Source organism: Herpailurus yagouaroundi, unplaced genomic scaffold (assembly GCF_014898765.1).
Source record: "Herpailurus yagouaroundi ecotype Mexico unplaced genomic scaffold, PumYag 428, whole genome shotgun sequence".
In the NCBI taxonomy this organism is placed as follows: Eukaryota; Metazoa; Chordata; class Mammalia; order Carnivora; family Felidae; genus Herpailurus; species Herpailurus yagouaroundi.
The window spans coordinates 4,342,877-4,352,253 of NW_024412645.1; the positions used below are offsets into that span (position 1 = coordinate 4,342,877).

A 9,377-nucleotide genomic window follows, 5' to 3' on the forward strand; every position below is an offset into this window, starting at 1 on the left:
GCTGGTCTGGAGAGTCTGGAGTTGCCACGCTGCCGATGTCCGCAGGAGCAGGAAGAAACCCAGACGCCTCTCCTCTGATCCAGCCTTAGTTCAGAGTCCGCGGGGCTCAGAGGTGACAGCAGGCTGCGACCAGCCAAGCCCCCCCTTCGGGCCCGTCTCCCTGGGATGGGGCCCGGGGACCGGGGGCCGGCACCTCTTCCTTTCCCTGGCTGATAAAATCTGCTGGCTCCTGCCCGTCCCCCCATAGCCCGGCTGGGGTTTGCCCTGTGCTGCCTGCCAAGCGGGCTCCTGGGCCATGTGCTACAGCACGAATAGGTTAATGTGCTTACAGTAAATCCCGTCTTGGTCACACGCGGCAGGAAGGGGCCGCTTTGGTGAACCATCTATTACTGAGGCTGCTATTTCCAATGTGTTTCACATGATGATTCGGCCACGCTGCCACTTGGCACTTCTTCTGGGCTTGGAGGAATCGCTTCCCCAGAGGTGACCCTCGGCGGGAGATTGCATGTCGCTGCGTGAGGAATGGCCGCGGCGGGCGTGATGGGTAGGCTGTCTGCCTCCGCTGACCTCAATCGCTCTCCTTCGGCGCAGCTGCTGGGGCAGACGGGGGTTGACACAAAGTGCTTATAATTTCTGTTGGAAGGCGGTGGAATGATAATGGGGTGCTGGGCACCGAGCGGTCGGCCAAGGGGCTGGCCTGAACAGGCTCGGAACCCCTGCCGGGAGCGGCCACCCTCATAGGGACCATCAGGTCTGGGGTTAACGAAAGGGAGGCCTGGGAGGAGAGGGGGCAGGGGGCAGGGGGCACGGGGGGGGGGGTAATCTGTGGATTCCAAAGCCCGGCCTTCAGGGCGCGGAAGCCGGCAGGCCAGGCAAAGAGTGACTGTCTGCTGAGCACCCCAGCACCGTTGCCGGGCTCTGTCACAAACATCCTCCCACCCAGGGGCCAGCGGCCCCGTCAGCACGCTGCCCAGCTGGAGAGCAGAGGCAGCGTGGCCAGACGTGACGGGACCACACTCGTGTCTCAGTTTCCCCGTCTGCAAGGTGGGGTGGGATCCATGCCCTCCCGTGGGGTCATTTTGAGCAGCCGGGGACGCAAGATCGTAAAGGACGTACGGCAGGGCCGAGCGCAGAGCAAGTTCTTCGGAAGTATTATTAGGATCGCTGTCTTCGATGGTGTCCGTGACTGCATCAGGCAGACTGCCATTGGACGAGGCGCAAAGACATGAAGAAGCCTGTTGCCAGGTGTAAAAGCTCTCAGGAGTTGCAACCAGGTGTAGAAATCAGCTCTTTCGTAGTCTAACTCACCTCCCCAGGGACAGTCCTTCTGAGGTTGATCTCCCTCCCTCCTTCCCTCTCTCCCTCTCTCCTCCCTTTTCCCCCTGTTCCCTTCCTCTCCATTAACTGTTAATTTTCCCTTTCAATCATGAGACACACCGGGGACTCGGTCACGTAAAAGCCACTGGAGGGTAAGTGTGATCACTTTGGAGGACACAGCAGACAGGGTGAAGATGGCCGCCCTTGGCACGACCCTGTGATGCAGCGGGTACTCAATGACGACCGCGTTGTCAGCGGTCCTGGGTTCAGAAGTCTCCCTGAGCAGACCACTTCTGCCTCTGGGCCTCAGTTCCTCCCTCAAAATATGCCGGATCAGGTACCTAGGAGCCGGGTCCTCCTGGCCCCAATCCCGCCTCGACTCGGCGACGGCAGAGTGACCACGGGCAAGTCACGTCCTCCACCTCCCCGGAGCTTCTGGGTTTGCATCTGCAGAGTCTGAGGCTTAGAGGAGGAGAAGGATGCTCTCTGGGATGCAGAGGGGCTGGTGCATCCTGACCTGACCTTGCTTTGCGGAGCTGGGCTGACTGTATCCCGCACCTGCGAGCACTAGGCTGAACTAGGCTATACTTAAACAAACAAACAAACAAACAAACAAAGGAGCTACAGATGCAGGTATGACTACGCATACTGAAAATAGTTAAGCTCTGCAGAGTGTACTGGGGAGGGGTCTGATAGGATGGTTATGCTGTTTTATGCTACTTTACGAGATTTCCTTTCTGCTATCCTTCTTGCATTAAAAACATTTTTTTAATGTTTATTTTTGAGAGAGAGAGGGAGACGGAGCACGAGGAGGGGAAGGGCAGAGAGAGAGGGAGGCACAGAATCTGAAGCAGGCTCCAGGCTCCGAGCTGTCAGCACAGAGCCCGACGCGGGGCCGGAACCCGCGAACCGTGAGATTGCCACGAACCGGCTGAGCCACCCAGGCGCCCCATCCCTCTCGAGGTTTTATATCAGGATACTTTCTATCTTGTAGGCACCTTGTCTTTTGCTTTTCGGTTGAGTGCAGGCACCAGCGTAGGGATGGGGTTGGGGGAGCTGGGTTGTGTGGTCTTCAGTTGGGCTCATTCCGTCTCTGGGCAGGTGTTCACTCGTGGGTGACCTGAGCACCCCTGCAAGCTGATCAGGGCTGTGGTCGTGGGAGGTTGGTAGCACTCCGAGGTCTGGAAGGCTGGGCTGTGTCCTAGAGTATGCGCACAAAATAACGGGCTGTCTTGTCTCACGTGTCCATGCTGAGACCTAGGAGTCCAACTCCCAACTGCATGGACAGAAAAGGCAGCCCTTCTCAGACACCCAAACCTGACATCAGGCTCCTGCTCGAAAGCCATCTTAGCTTGAATCTCCCCGGAAGCAGACTGGGAGATAGAGATGCAAAGGGAAGAAGTATTTGCAGAGGGGAATCCTCGGATGCCCCCAACAGGGGAGTGGGGAATGCTATAAAGCCAGTTATTGAGGGTGCTTAGCCTAGATTAATCTAGATTAGTCTAAATTAATCTAATGTCTAGAGAAATTCTAGGAAACACCATCAAACACAAACTTCAGCACCATCTAGGGTGCGAGGAGTGAGGGAACTGAGGTATTGATACACTGTCTCGCTAGAGTCAGTGGGTGAGGGCCACTCTCCATTGGGGCTGGTGAATTCCCTGGGACTTCTAGCCTACCCTGTGGATCTCTAGACTATTCCCTAAGACTTAAAGAGACCTGCATCAATGAGGTTTGAGGGAGGCAGGCAGGTTCTGCCAGAGATATTAAACCAACCTGCCTCGGTCTGGGTATCCTTTGCTCATAGAACTTTCCCTATTTCTCTAGGCGGTGTTAATGGCTCTCCCCACGCTTGTATGCAAACTGCCTCCAGTGGGATGCTTCCTACAGCCATGTTTTACTGTCTGTTTCTTTGTCCATTTGCCCCCATCCTGTGCTCCAGCTGTGAGCTCCACGAGACAGGGCTGTGCCTCATCCAACTCTGAGTTCCCAGAATAAATGCTCAACATGAAAAAAAGAGATGAGTCTGTGGAGATGGGGCAGGCAGAGGAGAGAGAGCGAGCGCACTAATGGTATGAGGACAGACCAGCAAGGAGAGGTACCAAAGCCCTTGTAGGCAGCAGACATCTTGGGCTGCCAATACGAGGACACTCTTGTCTGGACTTGCCCCAGTTCTGACCATCAGCATCCCCACCCAGGCGCAATTTCAGGAACAGGAGAAGGGGAAATCGCAGCCGCACCCTTAATAAACTTGAGGCCTTTGCTCACTGTGAATGGGAACAGATGAATCTGAGATCATCCTTGGCAAGGAATGCCGGGAAGCAGAATGCTCCTTTTTGGATCTTGACGGCCGAATCTCAACAGAGCTTCTGGCTTTATTTCCAACCTGTTGACACCTGTAATAACCGTGAAGAGCTTGAGATCACGCGCTGGGCCCTGATGCTCATAGGTGGTCCTGGGTCACTGGGAGGGAGGCGGCGATGGGTAATCTCGTACGCAGGACTAGGCCGAGGTGAGCGTTTTCCGTGACAGCGTCTCGGCCGGGATGCCCAGAAGATGGGAGGTGACCACTTCCTGTTTCAACACTTCCTGTCGAGAAATACACAGGAAGGGGAGAGAAGTGGGCAGGGAAGCCGTTTTTTTGTTTTTTTTTTTTCAGAGCGGGGGTGGCTCCTAGATGCCAAACGCCTATGTGAGTAGGAGAATGCCCGCGTGGACCTCTTAGCAGGGGCGCTAGCTGCTCAAAGTGGGAGCACACAGGCGATCTAAGCCACAGGCGAGGCTTCCAACCAACCCATGAAGAAAAGAAGGCGTAGGCAGGCAGGGAAAAGAGGCTGTTACTGAAAGGTCAAAGCTTTTCCTCATTTTGACAGCCCTCGCTTTTGTCTGTATCATCTAGGAAATTCCATGGGAAGACTGTAAACTCCTTGGGTGCACAATCACACCTTTGACTTTTCCTTTGGATGCCCAGTACCTGGGCCAGTGCTAGGCTCCTTGCAGAGACACTCCGTGTGCCAAGCACATGACCACTTGGGGGAATGAATGAATGAATGAGTGCATAGCCAGGAAAACCAACATACCTTCCCTATCCCCGGCGAGGTCAGTGGCTCCCAAACTTGTATAGACGTCAGAATCTCTTGGAAAGCTGGGCCCATCCCAGGAATGTGTTTGATCCAGCAGGTCTGGGCTGGGGGCCCCGGGCAACTTGCATTTCTAACAAGGTGATGCTGACGCTGCTGGCCCCGGGGATCCTTACTTTGGGAACCCCTGCTCAGGCAGCCGCTGCTTCTCAATCTTGGTTGTACGCTGGAACCCCTTGCAGTCATTTTTACAACTGTCTTGACTCCCCAGGATCCTTTCTGTCCAAGAGATTCTCACATACTTGAGCTGAGGTGTGGCCAGGCTTTGGGGTGTTCAAGAGCTCTCCATGGACTTTGAGTGCACAGCATAGATGGAACACCTCTTCCTGCCGTGGCACCTTCCCTTGACTTCCTTGGCGGCTTTAACAAGTTGGTTGGAGGCCTCACATGCGGGTTAGCTCACCTGGGGACCCCCAGCTTCGTGTCCCCTTGCCCCCCCCCAAAGCCCACTCCCCTGCTATGCCCTGTGGCTCTTCTGGGTGACAGTTCCCAGGCTGTCGGTTCCCCGAGTCGCCAGCCCAGCCCTCGCCCGCCTTGTGCGCTGCGGTGTCTATTAAGAGCAGATGCTAAACCATTTCCAACAGGCCTTGAAGCTAATGTACTGCCGGATGGATTCGGAAGGGCCTATTTCTTTGCGTGCCGAGAAAGAGAGTGAATTAATGCTTGATGAAAACCTCCAGAGAACCCGAGTCAGGGCTGGGGGGAACTTGGTGGCTAAATCAACAGTTATAAACTCGCCCAGTCATTTTTCATTATTTGGTACATTGGAAAGATATTTTCCTTTTCAAATGCAGTTGGAAATCCGTTTGGTCAAAAGTCGGTCGGAAACCTCATCACGGTTGCCCCTGAAAACTCGCAGCCTCTGTCAGGGGACGGAAGAAAAATGGCCCAGGTCCCCAGCGGATGTGGAGGCAGCAGGGCCACGAAGGGGCGTAAAACAGGGGCTGCCTTGGGGCGGGGGGTGCGTGATTTTTCAGATGCGTTGCCCCCGAATCCAAGCTTTGACAAGGGCCTGAGAATACGGTGGCTGACGCTGTGGATGTGGCAGGTGAAGTCACGTGTCTCCTCTGTTTGTCTTTTTAATTTTTAAAACATGCTTTTATTTATTCTTTAGAGAGACAGAGCATGAGCGGGCGAGGGGCAGAGACAGAGGGAGACACAGAATGGGAAGCAGGCTCCAGGCTCTGAGCGGTCAGCACAGAGTCCGACGCGGGGCTCGAACTCACGGACCGCGAGATCGTGACCTGAGCTGAAGTCGGACGCTCAACCGACTGAGCCACCCAGGCGCCCCTTTGTCTCCTCTGGTTTTAAGGCCAGAACGAATCTGAGTTCCACCTGCTCTGACCTCATGGGGACCTTTTGTTAGCCAAGGGGCGAGTGGAGCGCCAAGGACAGGATCCCTGTCCGGGGCAGAGCTTCAACTGGCAGTTCTCTTCCCAACAGCCACAGGAAGAGGGAAAACCCTGGACAGGGCAATGGACTGTGGTCTGAGCTGTGATGGCCCTGCCCGCTCCAGGCTGTGTGTCCTCAGGTAAGACACCGGTGTCTCTGAGCCTTAGTTTCCCACTTTTATGCAAATGAAAGGAATGGGGCTGTGGTGAGGAGACCCTGAGAACATAGGGTGCAGGTCCCTGGCACCTGCCCCAGCATGCAACAGGAGCCTAAGTTGGGAAAGTTTATATTATTGAGGGCCAGAGACAGGAAAAAGGGAGGAGAGAGAGAGAGAGACAGACAGACGGAGAGACAAAGAGAGACATTGAGAGGGAGCATAGGAATGAAAAGCATGAGTTGCACAGAGAGACCCAGAGGAGAGAGGAAATGATGATCTTAGGACCAGCATACTTTTGTGACATCTGAGATCTCCAGGGCCCAAAGCTCTGAGTCATCCAAAAGGTTGGTTTCAAAGGAGATTCCAAAAGGGAGCTGCCTTCCCTGCCAGCTGGGGTGGGGTCAGCTTCCCCACTCAAGGGTGCCAGGGCCCCCTCTCAGTGAAGAGAGAGAAGACTGTCTCAGGTTCCAGCCCCTGAGGGCACAATTTTTCTGTAGTGATCAGTGACTGCATTGGGTTCAGGATGAGAGGGCTGAGGAACACGGGCTGCTTCTTACCACGGCAGACACAGCCCTTACAGCACTTCTGGAAGAGAGAACCTCTTCTTCCAGTGGACCTCGCCCTGCCCCAGGGCCTGTGGCTCTGCAAAGCCTTTATGCAGTCACCAACCTGGTTAGCTGTACTTGGCGTCCATTGCCCCTTCCTGCTTTTTATTCATTCCTTCAAGGCCATGAATGAAACAGCCTCCTCTCCCTCTAACCCTCGTTGCCATTCTTAACATACCATACGTGAATGGGAGGGCCCAGGAAGCCCTCCTTCCTGATGAAATTTCCCATCACTGTTGGGATGAAGACGCAACTACTTTCCAAGGACTAGAGACGCCTGTATGGTCCAGGCCCTGCCTGCTGCTCCTACCTTGCCCCACATCAGTTACCCCTCCATATCTGGGATCCAGTTACACTGTCCTTTTAACGGGCTTCTCTTGCCCCAGGGCCTTTGCACGTGTCATCCTTGCTACCTGGAACATTCTAGCTGTGCCCATCTCCGGGTTCATTTGTCCTACTTTAGGTCTCAGTTCCACATCACTTCCTCAGGTAAGCATGTCCTGATTCCCAGCTATGTGAAATGCCCTGTCCTGACACCAGGTTCCTGTTTCTTACCCGACAATAATCAAAATAGGGTCGACCTCCACCCACCCCCCACCAGACTGTGAGCCCCAAGGCACAGGGCGTATCCATTCAGCTCACTGGAGCTCAGCCACAGGAGCCTCAGGACCCCTGGAGACTGGTCTGAGTGTGGGGCTGGATTTGTATAGCCCTGCATCAGGCACTGGGAAGGCCTTGGGGTGGATGTCAAAACTGGGCATGGAGACCAGATCTAAGGAAGCAATGGAACATGGTCAGGCAGAGCGGCGAGCAATGTGGGTGACCTTGGGCAAGCCTCTCCACATAGCTGGGCCTCAGTTTCCCCATCTAGAACGTGGGAACACCACCTTTCTTGCGAGTTTGAGTCCGGGGTCTGTCTCAAGCCCGGTTCCGGTGGAGGGCAAAGGATCAGGGTGGAGGGAGAGAGGGGCACCGAGGTAGAGCAGTGGGGCCACCTGGCCAAGTTGCCAGGCTTCCGGCCCCAGGAGAACTTGACCCCCCAAGTCAAGGACAACGCCACCAGTGGAGAAATGGCAGCTTCTGTTGGCTCGCACACAACCTAGCACTGGCCATGCTATATCTCACCGACTCCCTGCCAAGCTCAGGAGGTGCAGGCCATTGAACCCATTTCACAGATGAGGAAACTGAGGCTCAGACCCACGACCTGACTTACCGGCCTCAGCACGCACCACGATCCGCTGTCGCCTTGAGGACTCGGCCCCTGTGGTCCCTCTCCTGGCTGACGTCTACTACGCAGTCACGATGTGACTGAAAAGCTGAACTCATCCAGACCTCCCCGAGACCCCAGCCCCTGTCGGGGCCTCCCCTGGGCTCCAGGGTCTTCAGACTCACCTGATGGATGGTGGTAGTACTTCTTACAAAGGTCCCTTTGATGCCTGTCACCCACATCAGCCTGGAGCCCTGGAGAGCAGCCTGGGTCTCAGGCAGACCGGTCCAAGGCCAGCGAGGTACCTGGCCCACCGGTGAGGGCTCTCGGTAAACATCCTACACAGACTGGTGGCTGAGTTTTTGCTCAACAAATATTAATGACACCCAAAATAAGCTATGCCACGCTGGACAGAGCCCCTGCCCTCAGGAAGCCAGACGGACCTTCAGATGCCGGGGCTCTCACGCGGCAGAGTCCGGCTCAGACCCCAGGCTCTTCCTCGGCCCAAATTTCAGCCAAAGGCAAATCTCAGAAAAAAGCAACTCCATCCCCCAGGCATTCTGCCTCAAGCGCTGACTCACACCCCTTCTCTAGGGGAGGAGCCTGCCCTGACTCTCCCCGCTTCTGGTGGGAAGCTGCCTCTGCCTCCAGTGGCCCCTGCCTCTGCTCTGTGCCTGTGGGTCCTTATCTTTTATGGGCTCCGCTCTTGGGATTTTGGACCCACCTTCATCCAGTTTGACCTCACCTTAACTGAATTACACCCGCAAAGGCCCTATTTTTGAGGGAAGCCACAGTCTGAGGTTTCTGGTAAACGTGACTTTTGCAGGGCTCACTGTTCAACCCACTACCATAAGGATTCACTCTAGGGGCACCTGGGCGGCTCAGCCGGTTACACATCCGACTTTTGATTTCGGCTCAGGTCAGGATCTGACCGTTTGTGGGTTCGAGCCCCACGTCGGGCTCTGCTCTGACAGCACAGAGCCTGCTCGGGATCCTCTCTCTCCCTCTCTCTCTGCCCCTCCCCTGCTTGTGCTTTCTCTCAAAATAAATAACTCAACTTAAAAAAAGGATACAAGGGGCGCCTGGGTGGCGCAGTCGGTTAAGCGTCCGACTTCAGCCAGGTCACGATCTCGCGGTCCGTGAGTTCGAGCCCCGCGTCGGGCTCTGGGCTGTTGGCTCGGAGCCTGGAGCCTGTTTCCGATTCTGTGTCTCCCTCTCTCTCTGCCCCTCCCCCGTTCATGCTCTGTCTCTCTCTGTCCCAAAAATAAATAAACGTTGAAAAAATAAATAAATAAATAAATAAATAAATAAATAAATAAAGGATACATTCTAAGGGTAAGCCAGCCAGCTCCTAAAGTCCAGCCTTCTAGATTTTATCTCCCAATGCCCTAATAGTTACAAATATATATAAATAGCTGTGTGTGTATGTGTGTGTATTTCAATCAATCTTTAAAATAACTCCTTAGTTGGCATACCAGTCCCATTATACACGTGAGAAAACAGAGGGCTACACAGTGACCCGCCCAAGGTCAGCCTGCTGACAGATGCCTCCCAGGGTC

General features: G+C 54.8%; 1 long non-coding RNA gene across 2 annotated transcripts; it reads right to left on the bottom strand.

Moving 5' to 3' along the window:
- Positions 1-2,173: 2,173 nt before the first annotated feature.
- LOC121022571 (uncharacterized) lies at positions 2,174-8,375 on the bottom strand. Of its 2 annotated transcripts, none has more exons than XR_005787004.1 (3): positions 8,004-8,375; positions 3,586-3,906; positions 2,174-2,518 (listed from the first exon to the last, which is right to left on the bottom strand). It is a non-coding gene; the product is annotated as an uncharacterized LOC121022571 (long non-coding RNA). The 2 variants fall into 2 exon arrangements; XR_005787003.1 differs by having other exon boundaries at positions 3,558-3,906.
- Between the last annotated feature and the right edge of the window lie 1,002 nt (positions 8,376-9,377).